Source organism: Neomonachus schauinslandi, chromosome 7, assembly GCF_002201575.2.
Source record: "Neomonachus schauinslandi chromosome 7, ASM220157v2, whole genome shotgun sequence".
Taxonomy (NCBI): Eukaryota; Metazoa; Chordata; class Mammalia; order Carnivora; family Phocidae; genus Neomonachus; species Neomonachus schauinslandi.
In genome coordinates, this window is record NC_058409.1 from 26,856,852 (window position 1) to 26,873,035 (window position 16,184).

The following is a 16,184-nucleotide window of genomic DNA, read 5'->3' on the forward strand; positions in this document are numbered from 1 at the left end:
CACACAGTAGCTACAAGGAGGTCTTTTGGAGATGTGCTCTAATGAGCAGAGAAGAAGGATCCTTCATTAGCATAACAAGAGTTTGCCATGAAATAGGTACTCCAGAGAGTACTTGAAAGCTGTTTGTTCTTTCAAGCAGGCTGAAGTCCCCTCCAGCCTCCAGCTTTCCTGCAGGCGCCTGCTCTAGGTAGGGCTGGGGGCTTTTCAACCCCCATGCTCCCCCGCCACCCCACCCAGTGCTGGGAGCATTTGCGCATCGCCCGGCGTGGGCTTTGGTCCTGGGAATGTGGATGGAGGGGCCCTGGTGGGAGCTAGGAGCCGGGCCTCCCCAGCTCTTCCCTCCTGCTGTAATTTCCTGCCAGGCAGCAACCTCACCCCCTCCAGGCGTGCCTTCACTTCGCCAGGGCTGATCAGCTTAAAGGGGCGCTGTCCTTGCCAGGCCTTTTGGCCTCTCTGTCCCCCCAGGTGGCCTCTGCACAGGCTGATGCTGGATTTGTACTCACTTAGCCTGGGAGATGGAGTTGGGGCCAAGAGGGGACTGATGGCCAGAGATCAAAGGTTAAGAGGGGTTAAGCTTTCACCCCAGAAGGTCACCCGTCAGCCCTGAGACAAGTACCCCACAGGTATTTTCCTAAACCCTAGAGCAGAGGTAGGCTTGCAGGGAATGTCCATTCATTCACTAAGGAAACACCATCTTCCTGGCTTGGACACTCCTTCACCTCAGTTGCTTGTTACTAAACTGGCTCTGATTTGGGACAAGTCCCTGCCTCTCTGGGTGTCTGTTTCCCCACCTTTCCAGTAAGGCGCTTGCACTTGATTGATTAACAGTCAATGGCAGATGGCTCATTGTCTGGGTCCACGTGAGCCCTTGAACATATTTCTGCTCTTGGGCAGTGAGAGGATGTTAGGCTGGACAAGGTGGTTAACATGGAAGATGGTTGGCAGATGTCCCTGCAGAGGCTGCAAGGTGTTTTTCCTGCGAATGTTGGGGATCGGGGCAGACCCTGCCAGTCTGTGAGGGAGCAGTGAGTGGGATGAGCCCCAAGCTGTGCGTCAGCCTCTCCCACCTGCCCATCTGGCTGGCTCTCATTCAGAGGGGCTGGAGTCCAGCAGGTCCCACGAGTGGGGTGAGATCAAACCCGACAACACAGCAGGGTCCCTCCGGTAGGGGTAGTGGGATAATTCTCCCACCTGCTTGCCCCTGACCAGCTAGGTACAGTGCCAACACGTAACATCCCTGCCGCCTGTGTAGCCCAGAGGCTCAGCTCTCACGTGGAAGGAGCGCACTGAGTGTTGTGAGTGGCTGTGGGAAGCACCTCCGAGACTGGCCCTTTGATGAGCATCATAGAAGCAAGACAAGGTGGAGAAAGAAAGGGAGAGGAGATAGTTCTTAGCTTGTCCCCCCCCCCCCCCCCAGGGGGCTTTCTGTTCTCATGCAGGAGAGTGCTCGAACCTCCTCTGCTGGGAGTTTGGGTCAAGGCCACAGGCACCCTAGGACTGCCCTGGAATTTCCCATCTTGGTGGGTAAGAGGGAGGCAGCTGGTCTGAGGAAAGGGCACCCGATGTGGACACAGGACCGCCCAGGGGCCTACGGGGGCTTCAGAGCGTGGCTCTGGAACCAGGAGGCATGAGGAGCAATCCCGGCTCCGTTACTGTGAAATTTGGGCAGGTCATCAACCTCTCTGCGCTTCTGGATGGGCTCTCCACCTGTACACTGGGGTAATTCGGCATGTCAACGAGGTAAGCCTGTGGAAGCACTGAGACAGTGTTTGTGCCACGAGGAGGCTCCGTAAATGACCCGCACAGTAAAAATAACAGGGAGAAGCAAGGATCGGATATTGTGCTTGATGTTCGAAGTTCTTGGGGGAAGTCTCTTTCCAGCCCAGGGTGGAGCGGGGGGGAGAGTGTGCTGGTGGATGATAAGACTTGCTGACATCCGTGGAGTGGTTCCGCTGGCGCAGGTGCCAACTGTCTCTACTTTTCAGGGCATTTATTCCTATCAACAGCCCCGTGGAGGAGTGCTGATCCCTATTTTACAAATGAGCCCAATAAGGCTCCGAGGTGGGCGGGGTTTAAGCCAGATCTTGGGTTCAGAGCCTGAGCTTTATTTTTTTTTTTTTTAAGGATTTTATTTATTTATCCGACAGAGAGAGAGACAGCCAGAGAGAGAACACAAGCAGGGGGAGTGGGAGAGGGAGAAGCAGGCCCCCGCTGAGCAGGGAGCCTGATGCAGGGCTCGATCCCTGGACCCTGGGATCATGACCTGAGCCGAAGGCAGACGCTTAAGGACTGAGCCACCCAGGCGCCCCCAGAGCCTGAGCTTTAAAACAAAAGCTCCCATGACCATGAGCTGGGCACCCCCTACAATCTCAAGCTGTTTCAGAAAGTGATTTTGGGTTGGGCAGAGAAGAGGGAAACAGAAGTCCCAGCATCACCCTGGTCCTGTGGGGGGAGAGTACACAGAGGGGAGCCCACTTTGCCTTCCCCCAGGAAGGGGCACTGAGGCTTCTCCGATCCTGGGCCTGGGGCAGGGGCCTGGAAGGGACGCTAGGCTCTGCGTGCCCTGGCCTTGGCCCTGGGCACGATGCTTCAGAGTCAGAAGGCTGTGCCCCTCCACCCTTATCATGTTCTTCTGTGAAGAACAGTAGGAGTGGGGGAGGAAGGCCTGTATTCGCAGGATAGAAAAAAGGAGATGTGAAAACAGAAGATATTTTAAAGATTGATTTTCTTCCTTCCTTCCTTCCTTCCTTCCTTCCTTCCTTCCTTCCTTCCTTCCTTCCTTTCTTTCTTTCTGTTAGTGAGAGGGTGCAAGCAGGGGGAGCGGAGAGGGACAAGCTGACTCCACGTAGAGCCCCATGGGGGGCTCCATGCCCAGCTGGATCCCAAGACCCTGAGCCAAAACCTGAGAGTCCAAAGCTCAACCGACTGAGCCACCCTGTGAAAATAGAAGATTTTAAAGTCAAAGGAGTTGTTGCTCTGATGGCCTGGTTCCTGGTTGCATTCGGCCAGGACACAGAGAGTGTCCCAAAGACTCAGCAACTCAGCAAGGCTCAGACACAGACCAGAGAAAGTGGATCGAATGGCTGGATTGAGCAGCTTCCCTGATGGGGTTTTGAGAGTGAGTGGGTGGGGGCAGGCCCCACAGTGTTCCCTCTCCCAGTGGGGCTCATCAACCTCCTCCCCAGCAGTGATTGAGACGGCAGTGAGGGACAGATGGCAGTCCCCAGAGAGGCAAATGGGAAGAGAGAAACCTCTGCTTCATTGAAGGAGGAGGGTTAGGTTGCGAGCAAACCTCACCCACAGACAGTTCCCTCTCTGGCATTTCTATCATTGGGGACCTTGCCCCAGGGATCCCCTAGAACACCCTGGGGGCCCCAGTTAATGTGGCTCTGCCAGAACAGACGGGAAGAATGGTGAGCAGAGCTGCCTCACCCTGGCTGACCTCAGGCAAGCCCTCTGTCCAGGTCTCTTCAATGAAGCTGATGCCACTGCCAGGTGTCCTCAGGCCCAGGGACATCCAAAGGACCTCCCTCAGACCAGGGCTGGGCCTTTCTTGTCCACTTCTCTGCCCATTCACTGCCCACAGAACTCTTCAGAAATCTCTTACTATTACCATGGGGATGCTGAGGCCCAGAAAAGGGAAGAGATTTTTCTTACTGTTATTTCTGACCATGGAAATATCTAAGGCCTGTAGACCCTAAATCAGGAACTTTAAGGAGGTGAATCAGGATGGGTCTCGTGTGTGTGTGTGTGTGTGTGTGTGTGTTAGGGGGTGGGTGGGAGGTGCTCTTTTTACCTTGGAGGATTTGATAACATGGGCAGGAGACTGGACGACACTTGGCTTTAGGTGAGGCTGGGCACTGGGGTAGTCCTAGACCTATAGCAGAAAAAAAAAAATCTCCCACTGGCTCTAGCAAGTTCTGGAAAGCTGTCCGGAAAGCAGTGCTCCAAGGCCAGCACCAGTCTCTGCCACCCCTCCAGGAGCCCAGGGATCTTCTCTTCATACTTCAGAGACAGTCTCTGGGAACACCACCTCTTCCTGGTACCCCTGCAAACTAGCCTCTCTGTGCCCCTCCCACCCCCCATGCTGCCCTTCCTCTCAGGTGCCAGAAACTCAGAACTGGGAAAGACAGACAGACTACCAGACAGAAACCACAGGCCCATCACTGCGTGGCCTTGGACAGGCTGAGTGACCAGAAAATCCTTGCTTTGCTTTCCACCTCAGGGTCTCCAGCTCACTAAAAGGGGGGCCTGCCAGTTTGCCTGAGAGGGTGGGGGTAGGGGTGAGGTGGGTGCAAGGCAGGGCCAGGGACCCCAATGAACCAGTCACAGAATAACTAGGGACCTACCTGCCAGCCTTGGATTCCATGTCCCTGGCTCCCAGGTGAAGTTTACAAGGGAAATTTTAAGCCTTTAGAAACTTCCTGAGCCCCACCCCATATCATATCAAGATATAAAAATGCCTCCAGATCACGTATTAAATTTTTAATTTTTCGGTAACTCCGTAAGTTGAGTTGACTTACACTTGACTAAGGATGCTATATTACGGACATTTAATTAAATGTTTATTAATTTCAATTTTGCTGGAGTTTTGTTGTTTTGCCGTTGAGAGCTAGTCATGTTTTTCAAGTTTCAAACATTTCCTTAGGGCCCGTGATAAAGCCCGAGGCTTTGTGCTTCTGTTTTGTGGGGTTGTGGCTGCAGGGGGATGGGAGAGGGGGGACCGCCTGTCCCCCTCCGCCAGCCTCCGCGGGCCCTTCGGGAGGCGCCAGATTGTGTGGGCGGCGTCGCCTGGGGATGGTGGGATGTGGCTCCCACCCAGCTGAGGGCAGGAGAGTCTTACTGGCTCGCCGGGAAGCTCGGCCCGAGTGGCCCCCTCCCCTCCCCCAGGCCGGGGGGGAGGCCGCCGAGAGTTCCCCAATTGGAGAGCCTTTCATCTCTTTGTTTTTACAGTGATTAACCCGTCCGAGAGCGCCCAGAGCGTGGCTGCAGGCAGCGCAGGGGGAGGGGAGCCGAGGGCAGGGCCAGGAAGGGAGGGAGGGGCTCTGGGCTTTGTCGCTTTCAGGGTACTCTGCTGCCATAGCAATGGGGCTTTCTAAGGCCTGACTTTCATTCGATTCCATTAAAAAGCCTGTCTGCTCAGTCTCGCGAGTGGAGAGGGCGTTCCGGCTTCCCCAGTCTTGCCCGGAGCCCCTCGCCCTCGGGGAGGGGAGGGCGCAGACGGGGCTGGATCGCTGGACCCGAGGGGGTGGGGAGGAGCCGAGGACTTGATTTTGGGCACACAGCACCCTTCCCCGGGTCGCCAAAGGTGGGAGGCTGGCTTCGCCCGCCTGCGCCCCCCGGGAGCCCCTTCCCCTCCAGGGGCATTGCGGTTGGAGAGAGGCAAGCAGTGCAGCCCTTGTCCGGCCGGAGGGAGGCCAGGGCACCTGCCGGTCGGTCGCTCCACCTCTGCATGCATTTCACACTTTCTATCCTGTTAGGCGTCCGCACCCCTATGCCTATGCGGACTTTTTCCCCTCTGGTTTTTATGTCATGTGGATTTAATCTAGTTAGACGATTTTCTGCTTAAAATTGCATTGTTAACCGCAATTGTTTAAAAAGTGGACCGAGAGCCTGGGCGCCCAGTCTTTGAACCGGACGCGTTTTTGCATGCCTCTGCTCGGCGCACGAATCGGCCAGCGAGGATCCGAGCGGGGAGGGGGAGGGCGACCAGAACAATCCTCGGGCTTTCTTGCTACCGAGGCTTCAGGACCTTTTCCCCCAGTGCAAACAGATGCAAATGTCTCTGCAAACATTGCACAAAGCTATAAAGAGAGAGGCGGCCGCTCCAGGCCTCAATAGCCCTTTAAACCCAGTGCAATTGCCCCTAAATAGAGGTAAAGGGTCCTCACGCATTTTTTCACTTTGGCTGGAAGGGGGGCCTGAGAGGCGAGGGCCTGCGGGAGCGGGGGCTAAGGGCTCCCCCGGTGCAACGGTTTGTGCCATCTACTCCAGCTGCGGCGCACAGAAGACGGGCTGAAGGGTGCCGTGGGTCTGGGGACGCAGCGCCTCGGGCCGGACGGGAAGAGCGATGCCACCGAAGCCGGTGCCGCGGGAATGCGTGCGCGGAGAGGCCGCCGGTCCTTTCAGGCCCACAAAGGCCGCGCTAAATCGCGGCGCGCACAATAGCATGAAAGGGCGCGCTGAGGCCGTTCAGGAACAAAGTGGGATCACACTGCTCCGAGGGGACTAATGAGCTTTTAACTAGTAGGCACGACGGCGTCGCCGCGCCCGTTGTGCGTGCCGCACGGCGGCGAGACCGGGTGTGTCCCCTCCCGGCCCCTGGGGGTACGCAGACTGTCCTTCCGCGTCCCTCCGGGATCCAGGGGCAGCCGGTGAGCGTAGGACCAGGCATTCGCTTCTCATTTCTCGAGCAGAGGCTCCGGGGGCCTGCGGGAGTGCGGTTCTTAGCTCCCCCCCAAACCCCTGCGTAACTGCGCGCGCCCGTGGGCCTCGCGACCCTAGAGGCTTGGGCACTTCTGCACCCCTCGGAAGACCCTGTGGATACTTTGAGATCCTAGACCAGAGGAGGAGGTAGCTCCAGCAAAAGAGGCCCGCGTGGGTGCAGACTCAGCTGCTGGTCCCCAGCCTGTGGCCAAGCGGCCACCGCCTCCAGTCCAAGGCCTTCCCTCTCGTGCACCGCTGGCGAAATGTGCCCGGGGTCGGGGTGCGCTGGGCGGCTGAGCCCCAGCAGGCACACGCCAGGAATGGCCCGGTCTCCTTCACCCTCTTCCGTGCGCTGTGTGACCTAACATCCCATCCGTATCTGTTGAGGCCAGGGGGTGGGGGTGGGTTTGGGGGACTTGTGGTCCTACTCTCACAGAACTTCCGGCCTGGTGGTCTCAGGGACAAAAATCAAATTATACATTAGGTGTAGCTCCAGAGAGCCACCAACCCTTCATACCTCAACGGGAGTCGGTTTAATTCCAATTGCTGCGGGTAGGAAGAAATGATCGGCCCACGGAAGGACGGGAAACTTTGGGCTCCAAGCGGTGAGCCCCGGGGTGTCTAAGTCTGCAGGTGTCTCTGGTCCTGCTCAGTCCCTAGCCTTTACCTTGAGGGCAAGGATGTGGACCTTGAGGATGTTCACCGGGTGTGTGTGGAACAAATGAATGAGTTGCGTGGAGGTGTTCTGGACGGAGAAGTTTCCCAGTCGCCCAACGGGGAGAGACTTTGGAGCCTTGAGTGCCAAGGAAGGAGAAGCCTTCTCTTGATTGCCCCCCACCCCACCCCAAACCCTCTCACACACTAGCCTTCTCTGCTCCCAGGCTCCTTTCACCCTGCCACGGTGTCACTTTCACTTTTGCCATTCGTTATGTCAGCCCCGAGCTGTCATTTTCTGGAAGCAGGTAGATCCCAGCTCCAGACCTGATCCAATCACTTCTCTCCTAAAGCTGACGTTTTTATGTGGCCAACAAGCACTCTCCTTCCACCACCTCAAACGCCTTGGGCCGCCTTTAATGCCCAAAAAGCGTGGTGGCAGCGTCGGCTTACCTACATCATAGGCTGGCTAATGTTGGCCATCATTATTTACTGAAGCTTTCTTTGTGCAAATGTCAACAGAGCTAACCCACTGAGGTCGTACCGGTGTTTGTCCCCACGGTACAGAGGAGAACATCCAGGCTCAGAGCTGCTGTCCCTTGTCAAACAGTGGCAGTCAGGATCCGAACCTTGGCATTTCGTTCCAAAGCCCAGGTTCTGTTCCGAGTTGGTTACAAACCGAGCTTCTTTCTTCTCTAACTCCACCCCCGCCCGCGGTACTAGAGACCATGTCCCCGGGCTGGGGGGACGCAGCCTGTCTCCCAAGAGGCGAGTCCCGGTCGCCCTGGGCAGGTGCAGGGCCAAGGCGGGCGCGTAGGGCGGGGCGGGGGCGTTATCTCCTGACCAACGGAGGCCTGCACATCTGTTTATCTCTGAAGCCGCGCTGGATTGGATTTCTCGATGTTTATCTCCCTCGGAGGAGCAGTGCGCTGGGGCCGCGGAGCGCGCAGCTGCGAACCCCGCCGTGATTGACAGGTCGGGAGCCGCGCCTCCCGCCGGTGCCGGGTGTGGGTGCGGGCCGCTCCGCTGCCCACCGCTCACCCTGATCCGCGAAAGCGCTGCAGGTGAGCGTGCCAGCAGCCAGGTGCCTCGGGTTCCCTGGTCTGTCGGGGCGCCGGCTAGACCTCTCCCTCGTTAAGGATCACTTAGCTGAGCCAGAGAGACAAAGTTGATTTAGCGATGCGGATGGGGACCGCGGATGGGGACCGCGAATGGGGTTTAGGGGGCGGCGGGCAGTGAATAGATGGATGAAATCCTAATGAATCCGTTCCCTAACCTGTCAGGTAGGCGGCGTCAGGGAACTGAGGGAAGACCCTCAGAGTGCCCTCTGCTCCCAAGATTGCCTGGGGTGAAGAGGGGGGCCCCCTTTGGGGAGAGGGGACTATGAGGCCACAGGTACTTCCAAGTGGGGTCACTTCAGGAGGCTGCAAAGGTCAGGGAAACTAAGATTTGACCGTTGAGCTACCTCTCCTGGCCATACCCCCACCCATTCAGGTGACCATTCAGGTCACCTCCCCTGGTCTTTTGTCATTGCAGTTTATACTTATGTACGTACTCATGCTGTGGTTGTGTGGCTGATGAGGGCAGGGCATGGGTCAGTGCTGAGGCACCCTGGCTTATTACACGAGTGTCAGCATATATTGGTGGCTTAAATTCCCCTGTCCCAGTGGATGCCTAATAGATATCATTGGTCCCTCTAAAGCTTTCATTCCAATTCCCTCACTTCACCCACCACTGAGCAACCATTTTCACTTTCCAACCCCCTTTAGAAAGGGATTACCGGGTACCCTCTGTGCTCCTGATGTTAGGGACAGATTGGCACGTCTGTCACAGCCCATCCCCATCCCTTACAGCAGCCGTCTGGGGTCTTGAGCGACAGGAGATAGGACACTCAGCGTGGGCAGTGCATGCTCTACCTAGGCCACTTGCTAAGATCTCCAAGTCTACAGAGAGCATCACTTGGTCTTACTAGCTTTGTGGGTGGCCCTGTATCTTCAGTGATGACATACAGGTGCCTGGATGTATCATTTCAACCAGACTACATTGAGCTGGCTAGTGGCAATAACTCCAAAATAAATTGAAGTGTTGTTGTGATCGGCAAATGGATACTGGGTGGCTCCACATGGGACAAATGTCCACCTCCCCTGGCTGAATGGGGGCACTGACTTTCTGAGCTGGAGGACCAACAGATTGTTCTAGAGTGCCCGGAAGTCAAGATACGACTGTTGTTAGCAACCTTGGTTGCCCTTCTAGCCCTGCGCTGGAACGGCTGTCTAATAGCATGTGGGGTGGGAGTGATCCTCAAATGCTGTCATGTTCCCTTCCTTGCTCTTCGTGCTGATCCTATGGAAGCAGACCATGGCTCTTCTGAACATTTACTGAATCAGAAACCACAACTTCCATGCAGGGCCACCAGGAACAGAAAACCAGGGCTCATACACTGAGGGATGAAATGGCCCAAGACTACGAGTGCATTTCTACTGAGCGTTTGCCTCTCGGTGGAGAGGCAAGTTTGCCTTGCCACCTGAGACTCAGACCTGGTTCTCCATCGCCAGGAGCTCTGCTGGGAGATCTGAGGAGCAGGGAAGGCCTCGCCTGCACGCTTTCTTGTCATTGAGTCAAGTTCAGGCTATTATAAAACAAAGCCTGTTTTGAGACATGACTAGTTGTGGCTGATTCAGGCTTCCAAATGGGGATTCTGTTTTCCTTTTGTGAGTTCGGGTGGCCTCTGTGAACAGTCGCCATTAAAAGTTGGCATCCACCATGACAGAGGACAAGACAGGCAGAGGGAGGGCCTTGTCCTCCCAATTACCTGGGACAGGTGGAACTTAATCCATTCTCTCTGAAACAAATCATTATGTCCCTGAAGAGACCCTAATGGCCTCTTACCATGAGGAGGCTTAAAAGGTTTTCCCTCTAAGGCCAGGTCACGAACATCTTGAGGTGAAGAGTCAGGAATGGGAGGAATTTAACCATCCTGAGTTGCTGACCAGCTGCCAAGGGAGGGGCTCGGAGCTTTGTTTGGAAAACAGACTCTATGGGTGGCTTAGCTGAAGAGAGGAGAGAGGCTGAGTGGCTGCAAAGAGGGGATTGGGGAAGGACTGAGGAGTGGAAGGACTCTCTGCCCTCTGGAGCTTTGAGAATATTTGCTTTTAGAGAAAGATGCATGGAAATCGTCCTGGGCGCCATGCCTAGACCTATGGAGAGCTGAAGGCAGGTGCCAGGTGCAGAGGCTCCTTGCAGGTGTCCTGGGGAGTATGGGCAGAGGCTCCCTCATCTGGCTGCTGGTTCAGCTCTCCCCTCACCCTGGGTCACCTCCATCATGTAGGCCACAGTACTGGTCTGACTGCTACTACTCCCTGTGCCCGCCCCCCGCCCCCATTGCAACGGACCCTTTATCTGACCAAGTCCTTCCAGTCGGAGCAAAGAGACAAGGGTCTTCTCTTTTCTAACTATTTACCCTGTTGCCCTGAAGAATCATTCAGATGGCCTTGATGTGGGGCCGCACAGGCACAAGCCCCTCCCCCATCCCAGTGTGCTTGACATGGCCAGTGGTTCAGGCCACCGTGCCTCACCATTCCAGGACACAGGGCTGGAGCAGCCCCTCCGTCCCACACAAAGACCCCGGAGACCTGCCCCAGACCTGGGGATGGGAGGCCTGGCGAAGCAGCAGGCCCGTTTTCATTGGTTGACCTGAGATACTGGGGAGGTCTCCCTGCAGAGGGCCTGGGCAGGCTGGTGGCTGGGAGAGCTTGGGAGGTGTCCCCAGTGGTGAAGCCTTATTTATTTATTTTTTTCTTATGTGGTCAAGGGGTCGTTGAAGATTGAGGTGAAAGTTCTTTGAGTATCTTAGAGTACATGACAGGTGTTGGGCCTGGCTTTTCTTTCAGGGTCCTCAGAACCTAGGCTAAGCCTGACACCACAGCAGGTGCTGGGAAATAACCAGCAGAATCATGGAGCAGCTATGGGAGTGAGGAATCAGAGAAGAGAGAGACCCCTTCACAGAGTTTTATTGCCTGGGGCTCTGCCATAATGTCCCGGGTAGGTTGTAGCTTTTTGTATCTGTAGAAGACATTTTCTGGAAAACTGTGCACAAATCAGATTGTTGTAAATTGGAGCCTTGCAGTTATCCTAGATCCCCCAAAACTGGGTAAGGGGTGGCCTCTGAGGGGTAATTAAGCCATAAGGGTGGAGCCCTCATGAATGGGATTTGTGCCCTTATAAAAGAGACCTCAGAGAGCTCCCTCAATCCCTCTGCCATGTGAGGGCACAGGGAAAAGTTGCAACTCAGGACGATGGCCCTCACCAGAGCCAGACTGTGCTGGCACCCCAGTCTCAGACTTCCAGCCTCCAGAGCTGTGAGGACGAACTATCTGTTGCTTAAAAGCCACCCAGTCAATGGTTGTTGGAAGGGGTCATCAAGAGGATGTGACCTCCAGCTGACCCTTGAGCTGGACCCAGGCAATCAGAGGCTCCTTATCTCCTACCCTGTCCTTGGAATGTACATTCCCCCCACCTACTGTTCCTGTAGTAGGAGCCACTTCAAGGACACAGGCTTGAGAGGGTAATGTAGTATTGAGACCAGTGTGGACTGAACCCCCTTAAGTCCTGTACATAAACTGTTAAGATTCTGGCAGGAGGGTACCGAGATTTACTGTTCTTGCGACCACCCAAGGCAAGCCTCCTATGTACATTCCCCTGCTTATTCAAATCGCCATCTACCAATCTCTAGCCGCCTGCCTCTTTCTTCAGGTTCTCCTTGCTCTCCGTACTTGGGCCAGTTTCAGCTTCCACCCCGGAAAAGTCCAGAGGTTTCCAACCAATAGTAGGATTTTGTTACAGCAGCCGGCGCTGACTAGGACAAAGATGCAACTGGATGTCGTTTGAAGGGATGACGAGGGTGCGCTTTCAGGATGGCTCACTCACAAGGTTGGCCGGTCAGTACAGGCTGTTGGCAAGGGCCTCAGGTCCTCTCTGTGTGGACCTCTTCACTGGGCTGCTTGGGTGTCCTCAAGACATGGCAGCTGACTTCCCCCAAAGCAAGTGTTTCAAGAGACACCAAGGAAGTGTCTTTTCTGCCACCCTCGCCTCAGAAGTCATACACCACCATTTTCACAACATCAGTTGGAGGGGACCACTACACAGGAGGTGAGGGTGAGTGTCAGTCTTCTTGGACACTGGCTCTCACACCTTTTTTTTTTTTTTAAGATTTTATTTATTTATTTGACAGAGAGATAGAGAGAGCCAGAGAGCGTAAGTGGGGAGAATGGCAGAGGGAGAGGGAGAAGCAGGCTCCCTGCTTAGCCTGGAGCCCGAAGCGGGACTAAATCCCAGGACCCTGGGATCATGACCTGAGCCTAAGGCAGACCCTTAACTGACTGAGCCACCCAGGTGCCCCTCACACCTTTTAATATAGTATATCTTGTTTATCACATGCAGTGCTCATTGTCTTTCTTTCTCCATGAGCTCTTTGAGAGCAGGGCTCTTTGTCCTTTCAATTTCCCATGTGTGCACGTGTCCACGTGCCTGCCACATAGAAGGCATTCAATAGATATTTATTAAACTGTGGTTAATTTGAATTGAATTATTTTCCCAGGGCCTGACTGGGGTGAGGGAGGTGGTAGTCAGTGCCTCTGACTTATGTTTGTAAAACAAAAAGTCCACTGCTGCTCACTCTCACTTGTTAGATAAGCTGAATATTGGCTCTGGGGGTGCTTTTGTTTTAAGTAAGGCCTACCTGTATTTCAGGGTAGCTAGTGAGAGTTACAGGAACATGACTTTGTTCTTGCACTCCACAGGAACCAGAATAAAAGGAAGCTTCTTAATCTCCCCATGCCGTAGTGTTTCTTCATCTGAAAAATGGGATATTGCTGGGTATTTTTAAGGATTAAATGAGACAGTGGATGTAAAGCACATCTTAAGCAGTAAGCTCTCAAAATACATGTTACCATCATTTGCACTTCGGAGGTGGTTGAATCCTAAGACCGTGTAGCGAGAGAGGTGCAGAAATCCACTCGGGTGCTTGACCTGCTCGCCGCCTGGGTAATGCTTCAGGTGGGTGTCCTTCCTAGAAGTATCTTGGACACCCATGCTGAGGTTCCTGCCTGTGAGCAACCCAGACACCTCCCAGGAATGTTCCTGGGTATAGTGAGGAAGTAGTGGGGTCCAAGAGCACCTTCAGTTCTAGCGTAATAGGGGCTGGCCCTGGGCTTGTAGAGATAGATGGTACAGTCAGTCCTTAGCCTCAGGGGACTCACGGTCTGGGAGAGGGGCAGGTAGGTGGGCTAATAATCCTGGTACAGTGTGGGCAGTGTGGTGTCCTAACGGCTGGGGGGACAAAGGGGCTTAGAGACAGCCTTATAGAGGAGAGGACAGACCCAGAGCTTTGGGGACTGAGTGGGAGTTGGGGGTGTGAAGGACATGAGTGGGGGAAGAGAATGTCCCAGCAGAGGAAACAGACAAAAGCCTGAAGTCACAGAGAGCGTGATATGGGGGGGCCGTTGGAGGCATAAAGAGAGATGAGGCTGGAGAGGCAGAAGAGGTGAACAGTCTGGAATTTTATCTTATAGGATTTTTATTTCGTGGCCCTAGAAAGACTTAAAGAATGAGGTTGTCAGACCTGTGGTTTGTTTTTTTTTTCTTTCTTAAGATTCATTTATTTATTTTGAGGGGGGAGGCAGAGGGAGAGGGAGAGAGAGTCTTAAGTAGACTCCATGCTCAGCATGGAGCCTGACTTGGGGTTCCATCTCATGACCCTGAGATCACAACCTGAGCCGAAACCAAGAGGTGGAAGCTTAACCAACTGCGCCATCCAGGCGCCCCTCAGAGCTGTGTTATAAAACCCACCGGTGGTCTTCTGGAGGAGAGAATGGGTGAGACCTGAGGCAGGGAGATGGGAGAGGACACTGGGGACCCTGAAGCTAAGGGTAGGAAACCCAGCTTGTAGGACTGTACAGGGATGGCCTAGGAGCCTTCAGTCTGATCTGAAAGGAGAGACCCTGAGGTCCTTTCCCTGGGGTCTGCCCAGTTACTGCTCAGTACCTGGGAGGCTTTGGGGAACAACACCACCACATGATAGCAGAGAACAAGGGGCCTGGCTGCCCTTTTTACTCCGTACCTGCTTTCTTCTACTGGAAGAGAGGGGACTTGTTTCGAAAGCACTCCACCACCTCTCTTCCCCCTTTTTTCCCCATCGGCAATGAAATGCAAGCCTTTCAGTGACCCTCTGTGCTGTCCCAGCACTTCCGCTGTGCCTGGCTCAGTGTACACTTGGGATAAAGACAGTGATCGTATGGTTTTATTTCCTCTGAAGACCAGAGCCTGCCCACCATCTTTGCTTCCTCAACAACTTGTAGGGCAGGGTCTAACCCTGTTAGTGGAGGTCCAAACGATAGATGATGTGGGCAAACGGATTCAAGCATTGTCTTACAGCCCCTTTTGCAGAGTCCATTTTTGTGCATGCAAGTGCACGCGCATACACACACACACACACACACTCACATGTGCATGCCCCCACCTCACGGAGCCATCTTCCAGAATGGGATTTATCAGATCCATCTCCACCCCATTCCCTCCCCACCCCAGGTTCACAGCCAGGGACGCGAAAGATGAGCCGTATGCTTTTTCTTTTGAGCCAAATGACTGGGATCTCGATTAAAGGGAGCCACATCTGTCATGCCCAGCCCAGGGACTTTGAGGCAGGCCTCTGGGGGCAGCCTGCAAGGGTCTTGAACCAGCTCTCTCCAATAGAGGGTGGTAGGGAACCCTCCGACCGACCGTGGAGGAGGGTCCTTGTGGTCTCCTGCACTTCTTCCCTTCACCCTTGACCCCCACGTGGCCCCATGCCTGGCACTGGACTCTCACCTTTGTGATCCTTACTTCTCACCCCAGTTGTGAGGCAGCGGGGGAGGAGAAGTGTCAGGTTTTTGTGGCGGAGAAAGTCTGGCAGCCCTGAATTTATTCCTGAATCAACCATCTGCTGAGTGTGTTTTCCAGGATTATGATACATTTTTTGAGTGGGCGGGGGAGGAAAGGGTGATTCCTTCTTGACTTCTCCCCTGCTCTTCTCAGAGCCCTGGGAGGCTTGGCTTCAGACCCAGCATCAGGTCTGGCTCTGCCCCTTGCTTGCCCCTTGCTTTAGTCTGTTCCCATCCGCGAAATGGAGACAAACAGATGCACGCTGCTGTTTACCTGAGGACCCAGTGAGCTACTGTATGCAAAAAGTTCCATAAATGGTAGAGTGAAGTGATCCTACCATTTTTTCCATGCTGATGAAGGGAGGATGCGAAGAGCAGGCATTAGATGAGGGTGGGGCGCTCTGAAGCTTGGGGACTTTGGTCCAAGGTGTCATGGCAGCCTTTCCTTTCTAGCTTTCGTGGCAGGGGAGCTGGGATGCAGCGTGGGAAGCTGGCCTGTGGTTACCAGTTAATTAAAACCCACTGACTGCCAAAGGGGGTGGGGAAGGGAAGGAGTGAAGGCAGTACCTGCTTCAGTGGAGTGAGCATGCCGCCCCCCCCAACCCCAGCCTCCTGGGTTGGCCTCAGGCTCTGAAAAATGCCTTTCCTCATAGGAAGAAGTAGGGAGGAGGCATGGCCTGAAGCTGGGCCCCAGAAGGAAGGGCATGGTTGAATCAGATGACCCAGGCTTCTCTTTCCTGCCCCTTTGTAAATACTTCAGACCCCAGAAGAAAGGATTTCCCCCACAGGAAGGGTGATCAGCTGTCCTGGTGTGTCCCAGACTGAGGAGCTTCCCAGGGTATGGGACTTACAGTGTTCACACAGGGACAGTCCCAGGCAAACCAGGGTAAGTGTCTCCTGAGAGTGTATTCCTCTTGAATCCATCCCTGTGACTACAGGAGGGGGAGAGGGAGGAAACTCGATTTTTTTTTTTTGATAAAGAATCTTTTTTTTTTTTTTTTAGATTTTTTAATTTATTTTTTTGACAGAGAGAGACATAGCGAGAGCAGGAACACAAGCAGGGGGAGTGGGAGAGGGAGAAGCAGGCTTCCCGCTGAGCAGGGAGCCCGATGCGGGGCTCGATCCCAGGACCCTGGGATCATGACCTGAGCCGAAAGCAGACGCTTAACGACTGAGCCACCCAGGTGC